Source organism: Callionymus lyra, chromosome 16 (genome assembly GCF_982586985.1).
Source record: "Callionymus lyra chromosome 16, fCalLyr1.hap1.1, whole genome shotgun sequence".
In the NCBI taxonomy this organism is placed as follows: Eukaryota; Metazoa; Chordata; class Actinopteri; order Syngnathiformes; family Callionymidae; genus Callionymus; species Callionymus lyra.
Genome location: NC_141833.1, coordinates 8,632,351 through 8,650,779, shown reverse-complemented (window position 1 = coordinate 8,650,779; position 18,429 = coordinate 8,632,351). Strand labels below are relative to the sequence as shown.

At 38.2% G+C, this 18,429-nt stretch overlaps 1 protein-coding gene across 1 annotated transcript in view; it reads left to right on the top strand.

Moving 5' to 3' along the window:
- The first annotated feature begins 629 nt into the window (after positions 1-629).
- LOC148063503 (SPRY domain-containing SOCS box protein 4-like) overlaps positions 630-18,429 on the top strand; it is a 50,326-nt gene continuing 32,526 nt past the window's right edge. The window contains exon 1 of the mRNA XM_087811711.1: positions 630-771. The gene's annotated coding sequence lies outside the window, so the exon portion shown is untranslated. The remainder of the gene's footprint in view (positions 772-18,429) is intronic.

Sequence of the window (18,429 nt, the reverse complement as noted above, 5' to 3'; positions counted from 1 at the left end):
GGCGCTACATGACACTATTTGAATAGTAAGTAATTGTTATTTGTATAGCGCTTTTCCAGACCAGGGTCACAAAGCGCTTAAACAATCAAAAAAATACTCAAAGTATATACTTTAAAGATCAAGATAAAACTGATAACACAACAGGAGTTCCAGAAAATCAAGGAAAAGCCTGAACAAATAAAAACGTCTTTGAAATATAATGAACTTTAGAAAAGACTTGTATTTTTCAGAAGAAATAATGAGGTCAAAGGGCAGACCCACAACTAACTTAAAGGATAATCTCCTCATTGGTCCAGGGGGCGCCTCAAGATTCAAAGCGTTTATAGTTGCATATAAGTTGACCTATGGATATTATTATATATGTATATATATTTTATATAAATTACTACAAAAAACTATAGATAATAGATAAATAAAGTTGACTAAATTCACTTTTAAGAGGGAAACAAATGAAACATTTGCTAATCAAATTAGATTCCGACTTTTTTAGGACGTCTACAAACGCACCGCTTGAGCTTCAACCTATCAGACACGAGTATCCCCTCCTGTTGTGGTGGCGCTGACCAATCAGCGCGCTCGCTGCTGAATAAACGCGAACATCGGGTTCCTGTCCGCCAGTGTGAGTCAAAACTGCTGTTTCCCGCAACAAAGAGCGCGTCTTCCTTCATGTGGCGTCGCGGCAACAACACACTTTCACAGGACGAGGCGTCTTCGTTCCTCCGGGACATCACCGCCGAACACGTCCATTTGAAGCCACTTTGAGTTTCTTCGGTGAGTGTCTTCTGTTTACTCCTGAGAGCTGCTGTTTGTTGGCAACATGTTAGAAAAGATGAAAAACACATTTTTTTTAAATGGCGTTTGAGTGACACGACGTTGAAATGTTTCAACTTGTCCATGTGAAGGAAGTGTGTTTTGTTGCTGTCGGTGCGTGACCGAGCTGTGTGTCAATGATGTCACCTTCTCTGTCATCTTGACCAGTATTGACCACATTAGAAGGAGATAAAAATGCTGTTTAAAACACGACGCAAGTATTTTTAATTTATTTGTAAATGCTCTTCTTTTCGTCGCTTCCTAGTATCAGAAAAAACACATTAAAATAACATATTTTTAATTCATACTACACTCTTTCTTGTATACACAATGACTTATAAAAAGATGAAACAAAGTAAAGGGAAATGGTAAACTCCTCGGAAAAGGATTAGTACCGGTAGAGGGTAAAACACGTTTGACGTCACTTCCTGCTTTTATGGGTTTCAAAGAGTTTATGAACCTTTGAACTTTTTATTTCATGCATATGTATTTTTTTTATTAAGTAGCTACATAAGTAGGAATTTTCAGATCATAAGATCTAAAATAATAAAGGAAATCTATCTATTTATACATCATTTTCTTCTGTATAATGTTAGGTTAGGTAGAACTTTATTGATCCCTCAGGAGGTATCCTTCTTTCGGGAAATTGTTTTTCCAATTAGACACAGCAATACATACGATTATTCATAAAGATAAAAACAAGAACAAAGAGAAATAAAAAGAAAGAACAAGATGACACAATCTAAGTCTAAAGCTAAAGAACATGATCAAAGACAAAGGATACAAAGACTAACATAGAACAGAACATCATGATACTTTTATTCCACTTCTGCCCCCAAACTCAGAATTGTACAATTTAATAGCCCGAAGAATGAATTAGTCCCTGAGTCTATTAGTGTTGCATCATGGGAGGAGCATTCGTGCACTCCATCTGCTTCTCTGCTCACTGATGACAGTGTTCAGATGACGGACAGTAGCATCTATTTTTGATCACTGCCAATATCCAGGAAGTAAAATGTACACACATACCTACTTCTTACCCTTTAACCTCTTCCATAGAAGTCCATATCAATCTACAATTTTTTTGAAATGTCATCGAAGAAGACTGGTGTCTCTCAGTTATGTCGGCATTAAACATGATGACCTCCCTTGTTTTGAACAACAAATTAAACTGTGGGATTATAAATCAAACGCAAAACTTCGTATTTACCTTGAATTGACTTTGAGACCTTTAGATATATTGCTCATGTTTGAGTTCATGATTCAACAGTTGACCTGTTGTTCATCGCGTTAGATACACCTTGACATGTGCTCAGCTTTGCATCATGATAGGGTTGTAAGGAGAGCGGGAGGGAAAATAACGCGAAAGACATACTTGTGGAAGATTGTTTCTCGGTGCTGGTGAACTATGCAATTCAGCAAGTGTTGCTACATGCGGTGCTGCTTGACGCTTCACGTTGATGGATGGGCTGTCCGGGTGAAGGATGGGAAGGAGGGCTGGAAGTATTGAAATTTTGACAGAGGGTCATTTATCTGTCTTCAGAATCTGACCAGCTGGTCACTATGTCTGATCGGACGGTACACTGAACACTCCCTTCTCATGTTCCGTCCTGACTTTCCATATGTTCCTCAGGTGAAGCTATATAAGGCTCGGATGAAGACACTAAAAGCAACTATCAAATGAGTCTTCTTAATAAGATCTTCCTCAGACGCCTTCACTGTGTTTCCGAATGTAATGGAACAACCAGTAAAAAGACTGAGAATCGGTTCGGACATTTTTTTTTGTTTTGCATGTGTTGTGCATGAAAGCACTAGTGCCACCTGCTGTCCAGTTGGGCCCATTTGAATGAAAATGTCTTTATGTCATCTATATATTTATACTATATCATTTATTAGCATTTGGTATAGCAATGATATCATTGGAGAGCAAGTTGCTGGAAGTAAAGTTCCTTTAACTGCACTATTGAAACTGTCCAATCTTCAAATCTTACCAGATCCAGATTGTAATGCACCAAAATTATATCATTTCTTATTCCTTAATTCCCCATATTTTGAGGTATTTTGCTAAAGCAAAACAATTTATTATCAATAAAGTTCTACCTAAAAGTAAAACAATACTCGTATAAAATCGACTACTCTTTCAAAATCTACTTTGCTTTAGAACATTTGGGTCGAAAAGTCTTTATTCCATATTAAGACATTCAATGAGGCATTCACTGCGATTCCGAATGTAATAAAACGACCTTAAAAAGTACTTTTTGAGTATTTTTGGTCGTGCATCTTGTAGGGAGTGAAAGCCCATTTGTATTCATTCTACCGCTGTCCAGGAAAGCTCCATAAATAGTTTTGAGAATATGTCTTACTTCTCCCGGTCTCTCGAGACGCTGTGGACAGAACCGCTGAGTCAGACAAAATGTCACAGAAATGCAAAATCTTCTCAACATGACTTGGCTTTATAGGACCCTTGTTGAATTTTAAACTAGTTTTTCCAAGTTATTCTCTCATTATTTCGGCTGCATTGACACATTAAACTTTAATTCCAAACATTCAGTCTTTATAAACACACTGTCCTATATACTGTTTGAATAGTTGAACTGTCATTGGATTTTCAGTTTTAGTTATAATTAGTTTTATTCTGTGAGCTTCCAGTTAGGAATGGTTGACATGTTAGATTTTTAGAGGAACATGATGTAAATATTCTGGATGATGCAGTGAAATCAGTTACCGGCAGATGCATGATCTCAAGCTTGTATTGACGTAGCCGTTGGTTCCCACCAGCTCAGACTAAACAGCTTCCTTGTGCACCTCCAAGTCAATAACAATGACATTAACAGCTGTGGAGGAAAACAAACAGGATGGTGACGCGGTCCTTCTGCCCTTGACAGGTACTTAGTGTCTCTCAGCTCAGCACGCCACCGACTCGCAGGCAATGTTGCGGAAGTAAAAACAATATTTCGTAAGTGTCTGAGGATGTCGTACAGAGTTAAAAAAGATATATTCGATTTCATTTTTGGACTAGATCTAGGTGTAACATGATCGCAGCATTTGAAAACTAAGGAGAAGGACTCATGAATCAGCAATTTATATAATTAAATAAATTGTTGTTTGTTTTTCATCGAGAAAATCGTGATCAGTGTTGGCAACAAACGACAAATATACACACAGTATATCTTGTTTCTTCTTTAGCATAGTGCTGTTAAAGCTGCTGAAATGTATCATGAAAATCGGTTCACAAAGCAATTTTTAATAAGATTAAAAAAACATTTTTTGCCGATTCGTTTACTTTTGAACTTTCATGACAATAACACTTGCCTCTTGCCAACCTTGCTTGGGTGACCTTTTCAGAAGCCCTTGGAGTTTCCATGTCGACTACAAACTGCTTCACATTATGTTGGTCAGGGACGGTGGTTCCATTCATTTCCATCATGGCTAGAGAGTCGCCTCAGGTTCCAGTCATTTGCTTCTGACGAGGCCTCTGTCTTGTAAGACCAGTTGAGTTTAAGTGTTTGAAAGTCGAAAAGACAATGTGAATAAACAGGTTTTATTCCTAATAGAAAAATTCTGATTATGTCGCTTTAGTTTAGTGTTTTAAACTCCCCACACCAGGCTAACAAAATAATGGAAAGTTTGAAAGTAAACTGGAATGTTAGTTTTGGTATGTCCTGTCAGAGTCCTGACTCTTGAACATGGACGAATTGTTTGACTCGGTTTTCCCAAAATAATGTCAGATTTTCTCAATTTATCAAAATGGATGATTTCGTTCAATTTTTCCATTGGTATGTTTGTTTTCTTTGCCGTTTGTGTGTGTGCTGTGCATGCATTTCCCAGAACACTAGTACTAAATCGCCCCATTTCAATGGAAAAACTTATTTAAAATGTTCTTTTCAAACGAACATTATTGCCTTTAATGCCGTCTATATATTTTGATTCAGTAAGGAACTGTTCATGGAAACACACTATAGACAACTTAACTACTTAAAATGTTTCATGGATCCATTATTTATTCCAATTGATTCATCTGATTGTTCTTAAATAAAGACAATACTTTGGTAGTTAAAAAAAAAAATAATGTCCCACAATTTTATCTTTTGCGATTTGTGTGGAAAATCTAGTCTCATTTATATCCAGCATTTATTAGATTATCATCCTGTTTACTACCACTACTACACTAACTTTAGTGAAAGCCTCTTGTTTCAATGAATGACTTTTAAACATGACATTTCCAGACTTCTCTGGAGAACCAAAGAGCTCCGGGGGGGAACGTCAAGACTCTGTGAGCTCCGAGCTTGTAGAAGCAAAGAAGCAGGTGTTGTGATGTTCATGTGAGTTTCGTCCGTGCTCGCCGTGAATGTGTCTATTGAAACGAGAGGATTTCCCATCAGGCTCGCCGGCCTAAAAGAGGTCTCGGTTATCATCCCCGAGTGTTTTTGTAACTGGAATCCTCCCTGGCTCCTCCATCTATTTACTCATCCGTCTAAAAATAGAGCAGACGGCACTTCGAGTCCTGGTTTCCACACGTTCTGTCTTCTAGCGCATTTAGACGCACGATCTAGAAGCTCCGAGACTCGTGTCCTGCTGGATTCATCACGACTGTTTGTGCAGCACGATCGTAACATTTTCTCACCACATGTTCTTATCGGATATTAATGCGGATGTTAAGGACTATTGTTTCAAACTAACTCGTTCTGCAATGTGATGGTTTGCTCTGAAAGTGTGACAAAGTTAAAGCTTGTGATGCTTTTGTCCTCCAAGACATTCTCAACATCGATATGGTTCTTTTAAACGTTGTTATTATGAGTCTTGCCTGTCATGTCGTTTGACATGGCCGTCAGATGGTTGATTCAAAATCAAAGTAGAATAATGTGCGTGTTGATATGTTGACCTATAATCAGGTCGCTGTTTAAGATAAGATAAGGAACAGGTTATAGACTTCAACGATTCTAAAGAGACTTACAATAAGAGGAAAATGGATGAAATGGGAATTTGAAGGTAGTGTTTAAGAAAGACGAACACAAAGATGGTTAAGGTAACGGATAGTTTGGTAAATGTACATTTTGTTTGGCCCTTAACCTTGTTTGCCAAAAAATTCTAGCCCCTTGTTGTGCCCCTGTAAAAATATGAATTAACTAAAAAAAACAACATACCAATGGCCAGAATTATGATCTGTTTACAGTTTTATTTTCACTCAACTATCGGATATTTATCTGCTGCGTCTCTCAAATATTTTGTGGGCTAAAGATTTGTGTGTTGCATGTGAAGACGTTCTGCTTTCATTTGAGTAATACTTTTGAAATAAGGATGTGGTGTGATGGCATGATAAAATGTAGCTTGTGACTTGTAGACCCCTTCCCCCTCCTTTCTTCCCTTCTTAAACCAAGATAAACTTAATTTATTGATTCTAGAATTTAATCAATAATGTTAATATAAACAGCATTTTAATTTGTAACATTGCTCTTATTTTGTGTGTTACCTTATTTTATTATTCTGTATTGTCACCAGAAAAAACATGTGTTTTTTCATGTGGCAATAAAAGTTTCTGACTCTGATATCAAAAATCATGGGTATGGCCATTGGTACAGTTAAACACTGAATTAAAACCGTAGAAGAAGTCAAGAAATATTCAAATTAATTTAGACTTATGACTGATTTTGTTTTTGGTCATTTAATTCCTCAATGGCACTCCTAAATGAATGCTTTTATCAAAATATTCAACAACTTACAAGTGAGATTTGAGCTCGTGCATTTTAGAAAACTCTCTCTGTGTTATTTTTTTCTTTCAGTATTATTTTGGGGCAAAATTTGAATGGCTGTATTTTTCCAAATTATAACATGAGGAAATGAAACTGGCGCTCCCAAGTCTGCTTTGCTTCTCCTTCTGGTTACTAAATATTTATCTTTCCTGACCTCTACCAGTCTTTCCCGAAGTCCTCTTAAAGCTCCTATTGTTGACCCAAAAGAATATTCACATTGACCCACTTCAGTTTTTTTTTTCTAAAGGGCAATTTTTCAACAAATCCCAGACAGTTTATGCGTCTTTATTTGGAAGCTAAATAAACTTTCACTGTCTATTGTTTACTCTCCTCGCCCTGCTTCGCTGTAGCCGAGGTGCTCATTAGAGCTGATATCCTGATCTGTTCCTCCCACTTTCTCTTCCTGAAAACTGTCTCAGCCATAATTATAGAGCATTTAAGTTCTCATGAATATTTACATGCCGAAGAGGGGAAGCATCCGGGGAGACCCATGTGTGCCGGCTCCTACCCAATTATAGAGACACACATGTTTTATCACTTCAGGGAACATAATGGTGCCCCCCCAACACCCCCAGTAATCTTCTGTTTACTACAACACACACACATTGGTTATTTAAAATGATAGTTCACCCAAAAATCAAACTTCACTCATTTTCTACTCGCCCTCCTGACGACTTATAGTTGGGATATAATAATGTGTTTTTGTGTGATTAATGGACAAAAATGTTTGTTCATTTTAATGTAGCGACTGATGCTCGGGGAACAAACATGGTGCTTAAAAACATCCATTAACCTCCATAATGCTCGTATGAAATGTCCATCTTGTATTGAAGCCTTGACGAAAATAATTGTTTTATTGATTAAATGAGTCTGTATTTTACACTCGTTTGTGACGGTTTAAAGAATAACACCGGAAGTACGGCTGCTGTCTACACTAGAAGCGCTCGCGATATTACTGATATTAATACTTTCGGTTTACATCACTATTGTTCTTTAAATGTCTGCCACAAATGAGTGTAAAATATTGACTTATTTAATTTTTCTCCGGAACAATAATTCTAGTCGAGGCTTCAGTACAAGAGAGACGTTACAGACGAGCACTATGGAGGTTTTTCATGTTTTTAAGTTTGTCTTTTTGGACCTGAGCTCCAGTCACTACATTAAAATGAACATGCATATTTGTCTATAACTCTAAAAAGAACAAAAAATTATCCCAACTATAAATAGACACGAGGGCGAGGAGAAAATGATTTAAGTTTGAATTTTGGGTCCACTACTGTGTTGTTCTCAGTATTATCTTGATCTTTAAAGTATGTACTTTTTTGAGTATTGTTTTGATTGTCTAAGCGCTTTGTGACCCTGGTCTCGAAAAGCGCTATATAAATAAATATTACTTCCTTACTAACTTAAACTATCACTTGAAGAAGCACCTAACTAACCATTACATTTCCCCCTAAAATTGGCTTATTTGGTGTCTTTGAACTCTCTTTATTTGGAAATAAATGGTTTGAGGAACTCTTGATTTACCGGTCTGACAACACAGATGCTCAACCAGCGGGGTGGAGGTGGTGGTGGGGGGGCGGCGATGATTATGCGACTGGCCCGGAATTGCAGCTGCTCTTTTCGGGCATCCTTTTGTGGAACTGTGAGCTAATGACAGACACCAGAGCCTGACAGATGAGGGTCAAGGTTGCATGGATGGTCTCTCTGCCAGGCACCGTCCAAGACTCTGACTCATTACCACAGTGGGAGGATGGTTTGTTTAGCATTTCTGGCAGAAATATAATGTCATTAGAGAGAGTTTCTATGAATGACCGTCTAGTTTGTTTCCGTCCTCATGAAAAAAATGTACAGATGAAGGTGTTTTCGTTCAACCTTTTGGAAACGGCTTGTATGGAATAAATGAGTCGGATCACAGTAGTATGTACACGGATTTAATACATTCATGAGGTGCACGTCAGAGCTGACCTCTGATCGAGACCTAGAAATGGTCCCTATGGCGACAATCTGCATTTATATTGGAACAGATTCTACAGAATCGCGGCGCCATATCATGAATTGTTTATTGGAACTGATGAGAAGCGTATATTTGAACGTGAACTTGGAATTGTTTTCAGCCTTTCTGTGTGCGCGCTGCCACATGACGGTCTGTTGACAGAATCTGCTGTGATGTCGGGAATGAATAAATAAAAAAGTTGAGTGAAATCTACTGTTGAGATTCAGATGATTTCCCTGCTTGAACGGGTTTATGGTTTTGTGGTCTTTACAGTTTCATACGTTTTCTTTAAGTGAATCATCCTAAATTTGGTGTTTCTATTTGTCCAAATAAATAAAAAAGCATTTATATTTTTTATGTTTTCTGCCCCAGAGTACATTTTATTCTATAAATTCTGACTCTATTTAAAGTCAGAAATGACTATATTCGGCTTTTTTTTTTTAAGCTTTAATAGCTGGTGTAAATCTGAGCTGAGACAAGAAGGGGAGAACATTATAGATATCGATAGATGTATGGATAGATCCATAGCTAGATGGGAGGTTCTTGAAATTGAAGGCACTAACCAGACGAAAACACTGACATCTTGGTACTTATTTTTGGTTTCATTTCCCCAATAAAAATGTTTACCTTGGGAAAAACTTCACATCATTGCAGACACGCTGGATGCATCCACAAGCGGATACTCCTAAAAAGCGTAAAAAATATTGACTTAAAATATCACTTTTAATAAGCAAAAGAACCACTTTGAGTTAAGGCATAAATAGTTTGTAACAAATAGTTACACATTTGTCATCTACTCATTAAGCATTTCTTTAGGTAACTTGAGCCTCATTTAAAACATATGTGTGGCACTGGTATTGAATAAACTTAACATGAAAAAATTCCCATCTTTGCATGAATGTATAAACCTACAGAGAATAACCCAAAAAATATATATTTAATTTAATTGGATTAAATGGTGCTGAGAAGAATAAAAAAAAAAACCTTCAAAGTGCAACAATCATATTTTGTTGAAATTGTTTTATTGTAGATACTTCCATGATTTAATAACTGTGTTAGTACTTGCTCTTTGTGGTGTGACTGAGGTGGCACACACACTGAAAAGACTTTTCATTAATAATAAAGATCTAGATGTATAGAACCTTTGATGTATAGACAAACGTGAAGCCGGACAAACCCTGCCAATGGGGTAAGAAACATTTTCTTGTACAGTTTCCCAAAACAAAAATAATGGTTTCATACAAGAAACTATTTTCTTAGCATTTTGGCAGATGTTCTTTAAATGTTTTATTTAAATCAATTCTGATTTTGTCCTTCAATGTCTTGAAATAATATATTTTCCTGGACCTGTCACCTGAGTGTGACTCATAATAAACCACATAAGTTTTTTTTTCTGAAATGAAAGGTTTCGGGAACACAAACCGGAAACAAGCCTTCATTGAACACGAGCGTCGCACACGTTTCCCATCCTCTCCTCCAGCTGCTGGAGCGCCGCGGTCACGCCGGGAGATGCAGTTTCGTCTCGTGGCCACCACGTGCGAGCTTTCATCAGGCCACTTCACAGCCTTTTCCGAGCGGAAACCAGATCACCGCCACATGCTGCGAAAGGCATGCTGCTGCCGCGCCGGCACACATGGGGGTGATTACACCCACTCCAAGACACACAAACACGCGTGTTCGGTCGGGCCACGGTTTCACGGCTTGTGTCACTGGTCCGCCAGGGAACTTTTTGCATGTGGGCCATGTGTGACCGGCTAGTAATCGCTCCTTCATCTGGTCTAGATAACTGGAGACAGATGTGCATCAGAACCTTCATACGGGCTGCAAATGTTTCCACTAAATGTTTAAACACACCAGCTAAACACCAGCTGACGGGAAAGTAAAGAAGACCCGCGACTCTTCCTCCAGGCAGCAGATGATAGCCGTGAGCATTAAGAAGAACGTGGCGTTGATCAAAGAGAATGTCACGGTGTGCTTGTCAGAAAATCTCTCCGCACAACTCTTTTATATTTCACAGAGCAATTGCAGCTGGCAGTATTATGACACATGGATGGAAAACAAGCCCTGCAGTCGGCGGTAATTGTCACAGCGTGCCGGAGAGAGGTGTGAATTTCAACCGAGAGTAAGAACGGTTGAATCCTCTGTTGATTAGCGAAAACAAAAATAGACATTATATGTTTAGTCTTTTGCACTTTTGCATCCGTTAGGCTGTGGTTTTCATTGGATCGTCTTCAGTGGCTTGTGTTCTATTATAGAACGAAGTAGAAATGGTTGAACTTCAGACATTCACACCTTAGCAATGCCATGTTTGGTGTGTTGTACTTGCACAGGTTATGAATCTTTGAAACATGAATGTCGGTGATGGAGAAATGAAGGAATTTGCTTTTGTTGCTTTAAGATCTTCTTTCTTTAGAAGATAAATTCATATCACCGTTTTTATTTGTTCAGGCTTTTCCTTGATTTTCTGGAACTCAGAATCAGTTTTATCTTGATCTTTTAAGTATATACTTTATTGAATATTGTTTTGATTGTTTAAGCGCTTTGTGACCCTGGTCTGGAAAAGCGCGATACAAATAAAAATTACTTACTTACTTGCATGTAAGGAAGTCTGACATGTATTCTTCTTGACAGTTGGTCAACCAGGAGCTAAATCTAGATAGAAAAAAAAAAGAAGAATCTGAGAGAAATGTATAGAAGTTATACATCTATAGTATCAGTGCAATGAGAATATGAAACTGTCACGGTGAATTCATTGTTTAACAATTGAATTTAATCATTTGTATATCAAAAGGTTGAAAATATTGACATTTATGAATTCAATTATTGAATCTAAATCATTAGAATAATTACTTTGGAAATGAATTCGCTCCGTGTGTCGATCCCTGCACTGTAGATGTAGCTCACTACTGTGCAGCTCCACCGGGCGCTGGAGAATGTTTAATCCTTCCAAGTGTTCATCCAATACTCTGGATCATCATGTGAGCAGCGACGTAAAGTGGGTCAAATTGTGGAGCGCTGTGAACACGGTCAGAACTCAATATTACTTTGTGGCTGTGTAAAAATTAAACCAAGGAAAACAGTCATTTGAGTTGTTTCAGTAAGTCGTTGAATAATTCTTGTTAAAAAAGTCTGAGCTAGCATGAGATTATTTGGTATATTCAACTGTCACTCACAGGGCATGAGACCTAACTGCCACATCAGGGTCACACTGCGCTGCCTCTGTTATTGCCTATGATTTATTAATGTATCTTTGTTTTTCATTCAGCAAAAATGTGGGTCGAAACGAATTTCCACGTTCGGATGAGGCTGCTGATATTTCTGCAACAGTCGCAGCAGCAGTTTAGATATTTATAGATGCTTGAAGACGCTTATTTCCTCAACTTATTGTGCTACTTTCTTATGTGGGTTAGGTCTGCCGAAAGAGCCGGGGGTTCGGTTCATCCGAGTCCGTAACGGATCTGACCGGTAGCCTTGAATAAGTCAAAGTCATCCGAGGAGTCGGCGGTGAAACTGGAGTCTTGCACTCGCGATGACTGACGTTCCTCGTGTCACGTTTTGAACCGGTTTAACTGTCCTGTTGATTCTTCTCGCTCCGCAAACTGAACCCCCCGTCCGGGTTTTGGGCACCGCCTTGTGCAACCTTCATCCTCTGCACAAAAGCATGCCTCCAGGGGAATATTTGCTCCCGTCAAGCTGTGAGGCGGGACGGGCAGAGAGATGGAGATATGGAAATGATTGATACGAAGCTCATTATACCGCGTCTATCTTTAGAACCTCCACTTCCCCGTCTCTTATTCTTCCCGCTACCGGCGGAGACGTCCTCCCAGAAGGTCCATGTCCCACTAAAGTCTACGGCCTTTATCGCCGAGCGCCTGCACACATCATCAGTACTTCTGTTGTTGTCTTGGCAACGCTGGATTTTTCTGGAGAGTTTATGTGCGATAAGAAAATATATTCATCAATAGTTTCAGTTGAAGACGCAGCTTTACGGTGTACAAGGGTGATGGAGGAGATTTTATATTTATGTCCAGATGCATAATTGCTTTCCTTGTTTCGGAAAAATAATTAATATTTTTAGCTAAAAGGGATCTAATGTTGGTGACTTATCAGATAAGATTCTTTAGCAACATAGTTAACGATGACCATAATAGTCCTTTTGATGTTGAGGTAATATCCTGAAACTAATAAACCACTATTATCCTGTTTCTAAGAACTTACAACCCAGAAAATGAGTCCAAACTATTCATCCGCAGATCGTCATTGTGACTCAAAACATGATTAAAAAAAGTGTGTCATAAGCACAGACACAGACACACTTCTTGGCTATACCAACTAGAATAAGACTTTTAATTGTCATTGGTTTCGGAGGTTTATTTCCGGAGGTTTATTAACATTAATTTAAACAATTTCCCGAAGGAGACCTCCTGAGGGATCAATAAAGTTTTACCTTACCTTACCTTACCTTATGAGGTGCCACAGAAGCCTGGTACCTTTTTTGTTGTGCATCTATGATGATTTAGAAACATGGCCATGTATCTTTGTTGTTGTTTTTTTTAAATAATCATTTTAATTGCTCAAATACCTGCTCGAAAAACAACGTGCAAAGTTATTAGTGTGACTTTTTAACTCGGATCTGGCTCAGCTCGCCCCACATGCATCACCTTGACTTGTGTCTCGTCGGTGCTCACATTCATCACCGCAGAAGAGTCGCCATCTTGAGGGCTTGACCCTCGACTGTACGTTTCACTGCAGCAAAAACCCGGTGTCATGCAGGTGTAGTTAAATGTGGGCATCATTAGTAGCCGGAGTAGCAAGTGAGAGTGAGGACACGAGATCAGACAAGGACGCGGAGACGAGACTAAGCCAGATACCCGCAGAGAAGCGTTAATCCTGAAGTAAAGTAGATTAACATGGCCCCCTCCAAATACATCTTCTTCAGACAGTCTGAAGGAAATGAATCTACAGATGCAGACTCGCTTCCCTCACTGTCAACAACCAGCCGCTCCTTTTTGAACCTCTTACCCTGTTGAAATGTCTGGCTTCCACACTCTTAGTCTGGGATTTTTAGCCTGTTTGATATTCTAGACGTCCTGTTTAATTGATGTAAAATTCTGTTCCACTCCAGAGATTAATTTCTACTACAGGACTTGAAGTTTGAACTCACCTTTTAAATCAAAAAAGAAAAGTAACTTTGAATGACAGGAAATGTATAATATAAACATAAATGTATAGAATCAGAATCAGAAACTTTTATTGGCAGTATGAAGTATACATTTATTTTTTATGTATTTTAACTGAGTATTGTTTTGTTGTTCAAGCACTTTGTGACCCTGGTCCGCGAAAGGCGATTTGCAAGTAATTACTTACGAACTTCCTTCTTCTTGAGAAAAATGACAACCATAAACTGTATCTTGACCAATCCTCAGTTTTACTTTTTGGTCTGATTCACCCGGAAAAGCCAAAGAAGTTTGTGTGCGTAAATACTCTCTTATGTAGCGTGAATTGGCTCGTTTTCTTTCGTCGCATTCCACAGAGGAAAAAGTAACACAAGCATCCTTTAAAGTCCATGCAATCATGTTAAAGGAAAATAAAAATTTAAAGCATTTTATATATTTTTTTTAAGTGGATTTGTATCTAATAAAATTCCTCGGACAATCAGTGTGATAGAAAATATATATATTGCGGTATTCTTTTTCACGATACTGTATTGATATACAGTATTTATGTTTTTATTTCGTGGCTCGCAAATCATATTTAATGTGTAACTATAGTTCTTGTATGATTCAGTTACAATACTAGGTGTGTAAAATTAAATGACTGGAGACGAGAGGATACATTAGAGTTCAGCAGTTTTTAAAATTAATATTTGGACATATTTTGGTGTCAAAACGAATGAAAGCAGTTACAACTTTGCAAGAGTCATGTGGTCTGTAAATTTATGCAACACCAGAGTCAAGTACTCGACAATACTACAAATCTACAGCAATATATAGTATCCTGATATGTATTGTGTCACCAGTTTCTTGCCAATACACAAATGAACACCTTTACCGGTAATGCTGGATAGTTATAATTTAATATATTTTTAACATACCAAAACTAGATGTTAAAAATCTAAAGGGAAAGAGAAAATAAAGTGTAAACCAAATAACTTGATTTTTATTAGACTTAACCTTGTAATAAATTATTGATATAAGGGCCGCTTCAAAGACAGTCACATGTGGCCCCGAGGCCTCAGCTTTCCAGGTTCGCTTTAAAGCGAAACGGAGCAGCTGGGGCGAAGAGTCAAATGACAGGTGATTAGATCTGTAAGTGATGGGGAATTATTAGCAGCAGAAGGTGAATAGAATGCTTGTTCGCGAGGGGAGGAAGAAACGATCTCTTCAAGATGAAACGCTCGTTTCAAAATTAGCTCAAATCCGGCAAAAAGCTTATTGATCTTCGAAAGTTGAAACAACAGATGCAAGGTGGAAGTGATCACTTGGCTGACCCAGGACCTGGCGGTGTCACTGCAACATTAATGTTGAGCATCCATTCTGGTTCGATTGATCTGAGATACAAATAGCGAGTCGCTGGTTCTATTAAAAGCATTTATTACTTTTGCTAATGCTTCCACAAGCTTTCCTTCTCACGTCCTCCTCCATTGTGTCTCCATTAATCCTCTTAAAGCTTCTATGACTCCAGCTGGCTACTGGGAAGACCTGTGTTGAACTGCAAATACGTCCGTGTGCAGTCAGTGACGTGGTATCGTGACTCTTGTCTCGTCTTTGTACATTTATCGGTAGTTTCGTCCAGAATCAATCACCGGATCAGATGACTTTGTTGACTCTTTGTCAGCCCTGTGTACATTTCATCAGCACGTGGGTGACGACTCTGTGTCTAACTGTGATGTATTGATGGCCACCGTACTTTGTGTCCTATCTGTTACCTTTGAACTCCAGACATTAATGGGATAAAGACACAATGCCGTTGACTCGACGCTAAGCAAGATAAAGGTGTTTGTCTGCTTGCTTCTTTTTCTACAGAGACATTAAGCATCTGTCAAGTGTGGCGTTTATATCGTAAATAATACTGTCCGAACCTTCATTGAATCTTTACATCTTTAAGATTGCTTTTGTGTAAACAAATAAAGCTTCTTAGCAACATGATTTTAGAAGGTGGTCGTTAGAATGAATCTGTCTCTGAATAAGATGACAAAAAAAAGCTTTCAATTGAATTCGTTGATAATGGAACAGATGTTTTGGTGAGTTACAACCAAGAGGTCCGGATAATGTGTTTTTTTTTTGTGTTTTTTTTTGGGCGCTTTTCCCGACACATTTCCAGCCCTACTTGACCCCACTCGACTCCCTTCTGTTGTGTTTCCACATGTCCTCCTACCTACTCACGGTGGGCACCGTTTCATTCATGGTTTTGAAATGATTCTGTCCACATTGTCGTTTATTGTCAGAACAAACTGAGAACACGTTTTAAAAGGTTTCATGATCACGCACTGTGGTGGCGAGGGCTTGCAGAAAAAGCTCTTTTGAGTGTATCATGTGACCAAATACTTTGGTAGTACTTCTTCTTCCTTGAGATAATTGCAATAAAAAATATTGCTTATTCTAAGAAAAAATTGTCCAATCATATACCTGCAACCATATTGGAGTAATAGTCTGACAATTTAAATGTAAATGGCGCCAAAAAAAACAACCTAAACACAAGTAAATTCCAGTTTCAATAATAATATAATTGTTTTAAATGAGTGTTTCTCACACAAATACGCTTGAGTTCAAGATATAGTGGACGTTATTCAGTGTCTACTCAGATGTTCATACAGTATCTGGAATGTCATCACGTCTTTATCTGTACTCTGTTGAGATTCAACCTCACATGTTTTCTTTTTTTTTTAGGCTCATTTAATCGAAGGACTTGCCCTTTTTGTGAGTCATTTAATTGACAAATGATACCGCCTTGTAATGAGAGTCGGCTATAGGAGGCTAAATCTGTGTGCTTTTCACACTCGGCGGCGCGATAGACGGCCACCTATCATGTGCCGGCGTGTGTGTTAATGATTTAAAGTCTCTCTGGGACACTGAGATGACGACTGGGCACGTGGCAACCAGAGGTCAGGAGTGACAGACGCAGACCAGCAGCTGTTCTGAAGAGAAAAAAAAAAAAGAGGAAGAGGCAGTGGAGGTAAAGGGGGGAGTCATGGGGGTCTAATGAAAAAAAGTGGGTGGAGAGGAGTGGCAAGGGAGAGGCTGAATTGATGGATGGATGAGCAAGGATAAAAGACGTGGAAGAGAAAGGAGGGAGAAGGTATGACGGGGGCATGAAATGGAAACTGGAGTGTTTGGAGATTGGAGTGTAAAGTCACCATTGAAGTGAAATAATATATAATAAACGCAGCAATGTTAAATATATTTAAAAAATAAAACAAACATGTGTTCCGGCGGCACCTGAAGACGCTGCACGATGTTGAAAGTCTTTCTCAGACCTTGATACGATATCGATCGCAAGGATCGAAGGCCAGTTCATTCGCTTCTCTCTTTTAAAAAAAAAAAAAAAAAAGTTGAAAGAAATCGCTCAAAGCGATGTCCAGCTAGAGTAAAGTTGTGCTCCGTCTAATTTTTAAAGTGACAGTAAAAGCTTCTGATAATGAAAAGGAACATTGTGTATTTGAAGAGGAGAGAGTCGCCCCTTCCATCCTTCCATTCCGCTGCCTACATTTAGAATTGATTGTGCAGCCAGGCTGAAATAAAACCTACCTGCTGTTCTCTGATAGCTGGTGTTTGTATCGATGTGTGTGTTTGTGTGTGTGTGTGTGTGTGAGTGTGTGTGGAAACACTGGAGGGGAAAAGTCTTTCACTGAAAGCTCCATTTTTGCCTTGTTCACGGTTCAAACTGGCTTCTTCTTCTTGTGTGTATCAAACTGACTTGGATTGTAAGCGCGTCACTCAAGACCTAGAATGTATTTTATATTTATTCATTTATTGATCTGTACTTAAGTGTTTCTACAAATCTAATGAAGATAATTACAGAATCCTCAAAAGATACAAAGTGTTATGTGCTGGTTATTTTCCTCAGAATTACTGCAATGTTACTATCTTGCGTTAAAGTTTCTTTCGTTTAAATTAAGTTGAAATGAAAGTGACATCACTTTTATTGTTACGGGGTGATATGTTTTTAAAGTGAACTTAATAGTTCTAACTAACTAAATGTTAAAATATCTGTGTGTAATGTCACTAAAAAAAACAGTGTATTAGCTAGAACATATAAGCGTTATGGGGTGTTATTAGGTCTGGTGTAAGTCATTGTTGCTACCATTACTATGATATGTTACGGGGTGGAAAGTTTTAGTTTTAAAGACCCTCTATTACCACTTAAAATAATTTATAAATTGTTTAAAAATGCATAGGAAATGTCTAGACCTGGGCTTCTACTGTCTGTAATGTCACTTTCGCATACATGTAAGAACATGTCACTGTGTGAAAGGTAAAAACGAAGGTAGTAATTTGTTATTCTTGAATGAGAAATTGTGTATATATATATATATATGTATAATTGTCCTTTCTTACCACTAAAAAGAACAACTAAATGGGTAAAAACTTTGGAATCTTGTCTGCTTTAGACCATGGTTCCTGCTGTTTGTAATGTCACTTAAAAAAACGGTGTCTTTGTAATAACTAGAACTTATAAGCATCACCATCAAGAGGGCATCATATTTAAAAAATGTTGTTATTGAATGTTGTTTATAGCGAATCCATGCAAGACTTCCTGGACATGAAGCCAGTATTTAAGTTGAATTCCAAAGACAAAGGTTGTTTTAATGTGTCTTTTCTGTTGATCTGCCATCTGTACCATTGATTGTTTTTGTAGCCATCCTCGCCCGAC